This window comes from Ursus arctos, chromosome X (assembly GCF_023065955.2).
Source record: "Ursus arctos isolate Adak ecotype North America chromosome X, UrsArc2.0, whole genome shotgun sequence".
Taxonomy (NCBI): domain Eukaryota; kingdom Metazoa; phylum Chordata; class Mammalia; order Carnivora; family Ursidae; genus Ursus; species Ursus arctos.
This window is the reverse complement of record NC_079873.1, coordinates 45,653,332-45,656,748: the sequence shown is the minus strand read 5'-3', so window position 1 is coordinate 45,656,748 and position 3,417 is coordinate 45,653,332.

The following is a 3,417-nucleotide window of genomic DNA, read 5'->3' as shown; positions in this document are numbered from 1 at the left end:
GTCTCCTGGTTTTTGAAGCACAAGGGGCAGAGACTTGCCCAGCCTCGGGATCAACCTCTGGGTGTGTTGGTGAGGGGTGCACAATGTGGAAGGCTATGGTTTTTAGCAGAGCAAAGAAACAGAGACTGTGTAGTCCTGGAGAACTCAGTGAAGAGCAGACTGTGATTTCTTTGCTCTGAGACAGAGGTTTGGATGTGGTTACTTCAGCTTTGACTCTCAGATGACACACAGAAAGCTGCCAAGGAAAGTCACCAGAGAACAAAAGCCCCCCAAAAATGGTTTTCACTGAGCCCACCACCAACCCCTGACAGAGGACAGGGCAACTCTGCTCAAGCAGGGTTGCTGGAGTAACATCGTGGCAAGCCCCTTCGCAAGAACCCAGGCTGGAAGAACAAGATGACAACCCAAAGTTCCCTTTAAAACAGCTGCATCTTGCTTGGGTCATCGTTAATACTTTGGACTCTATACATTCCCTCAACCACCCCCCAACAGAATGACTAAGTGGGGAACCCCCAACAAAGAAAAGAATCAGAGACTGTGGCCTCTGCCACAGACCTAATGGATATGGATATAAGATGTCAGAAATAGACTTCCGAATTACAATTGTGAAGTCAATATCTATGCTTGAGAAAAATATTAATGACAATAAAGAATCTCTAAGGGCAGAAATGAGATCTAATCAGGCCAAACTTAAAAATGCTATGAATGAAATGCAGTCTAAATTGGATACTCTGAATGCCAGGGTAAACGAGGCAGGAGAATGAATTAGTGAGCTAGAAAATAAAATGATAGAAAAGAAGGAAACTGAAGAGGGATGGGAAAAACAGCTTAAAGCCCAAGAGATCAGACTGAGAGAGATTAATGATGCCATGAAATGTTCCAATGTCAGAATTATTGGGATCCCAGAGGAGGTGTAGAGAGAAAGGTCTAGGAGATATATTTGAGCAAATTGTAGCTAAGAATTTCCCTAATTGGGGGAAGAAAACAAGGATTTGTGTCCAAGAGGCAGAGAGGACCACTCCCCAGATCAATGAGAACAGACTGAAGCTCCAACACATAATACTACAATTCGCAACTCTTAGATCCAAGGAAACAATCTTGAGAGTTGCTGGGGGAAGAGTTTTCTTACATACAGAGTTAAGAACATCAGAATAATGTCAGACCTGTCCACTGAGACCTGGCAAGCCAGAAAGGGTTGACAAGACATATTCAGGGTACTAAAAGAGAAGAACATACCGCCAAGGATACTTTAACCAGCAAGGCTGTCATTCAGAATGGATGGAGAGATAAGGAGCTTCCAAGACCAGCAGAAACTGAAAGAATCTGTGACCACCAAGCTGGCCCTGCAAGAAATATTAAGGGGGGTTCTATAAAAGAAGAAAGACCCCAAAGGTAATATAGACCAGAAATTTACAGAGACCATCTATAGAAAAAAGAACTTCATAGGCAACATGGCAATAAAATCATATCTTTCAATAATCACTCTCAATCTGAATGGCCTAAATGCTCCCATGAAATGACACAAGGTTGCAGATTGGACAAAACGATATGACCCATTTATATGCTGTCTACAGGAGACTCACTTTGAACCTAAAGATACATCCAGAGTGAAAATGAGGGGATGGAGAACAATTTTTCATGCCAACGGACCTCAAAAGAAGTCTGGAGTACCAATTCTCATATCAGACAAATTAGATTTTAAGCTGAAGACTGTAGTACAATACAGAAGGACACTCTATCATTCTTAACAGGTTTATCCAACAAGAAGATCTAATAATTGTAAATATCTATGTCTCCAAAATGGGAGCAGCCAACTACATAAGCCTACTGTTAACCAAAATAAAGAGACATATTGATAATAATATGCTAATAGTAGGGAACCTCAACAGTCCACTCTCAGCAATAGACAGATCATCTAAGCAGAAGATCAACAAAGAAACAAGAGTTTTGAATGACACACTGACCAGATAGACCTCATAGATATATACAGAACATTCCACCCTAAGACAACAGAATACTCATTCTTCTTGGACGCACACGGAACTTTCTCCAGAGTAGACCACATACTGAATCACAGATCAGGTCTTAACCAATATCAAAAGATTGAGATTATTCCCTGCATATTTTTGTAACACAATCCTTTGAGACTGGAACTCAATCACAGGAAAAAAATTAGAAAGAATTCAAACACTTGGAAGCTAAAGACCATCCTGCTTAAGAATGTTTGGGTCAGGGGCGCCTGGGTGGCTCAGTCATTAAGAGTCTGCCTTTGGCTCAGGGCGTGATCCCAGCATTCTGGAATCGAGCCCCACATCAGGCTCCTCCACTGGGAACCTGCTTCTTCCTCTCCCACTCCCCCTGCTTGTGTTCCTTCTCTCACTGGCTGTCTCTCTCTCTCTGTCAAATAAATAAATAAATAAATAAATAAATAAATAAATAAATAAAATCTTAAAAAAAAAAAAGAATGTTTGGGTCAACCAGGAAATTATAAAGAAGAACTCAAATAAATCATGGAAACCAATGAAAATGAAAACACATCAATCCAAAACCTATGGGATACTGCAAAGGCAGTTCTAAGGTGGAAATACATAACCATCAAGCCTCACTCAAAAAAGCAGAAAAATCCTGAAACACAAGGTAAACTTACACCTTAAGGAAATGGAGAAAGAACAACAAAAAATCCTAAACCAAGCAGCAAAAGAGAAATAATATAGATTAGAGCAGATATCAATGAATTAGAAACCAGAAATACAAGAGAGCAGATCAGCAAAACTAGAAGCTGGTTCTTTGAAAGAATTAATAAGACCAATGAACCCCTGTTCAGACTTATCCAAAAGAAAGGAGAAAGGTCCCAAATTAATAAAATTCTGAATGAAAGGGAAGAGATCACGACTAACAGCAAAGAAATAGAAGCAATTATTAGAAATTATTACCAGCAACTTTATGCCAATAAATTAAGCAACCTGGAAGAAATGGATGCCTTCCTGGAAACTTATAAACTACCAAGACTGAAACAGGAAGAGATTGACATCCTAAATAGACCAATAACCAGTAACGAGATTGAAGCAGTGATCAAAAACCTCCCAAAAAAATCAGGAGCCCAGGGCCTGATGGATTCCCTGGGGAATTCTACCAAACATTCAAAAGAGAAATAATACTTATTCTCCTGAAGCTGTTTCAAAAAATACAAACAGAAGGTGACCTTCCAAATTCATTCTATGAGGCAATACATTGACCGCAAAACCAGGCAAAGACCCCATTAAAAAGGAGAATTACAGAACAATATTCCTAATGAATATGGATGCCAAAATTCTCTACAAGATCCTAACCAATAGGATCCAACAGTACATTAAAAAGATTAACCACCACGACTGGGTGGGATTTATTCCTGGGGATGCAAGTGTGGTTCAACATTTA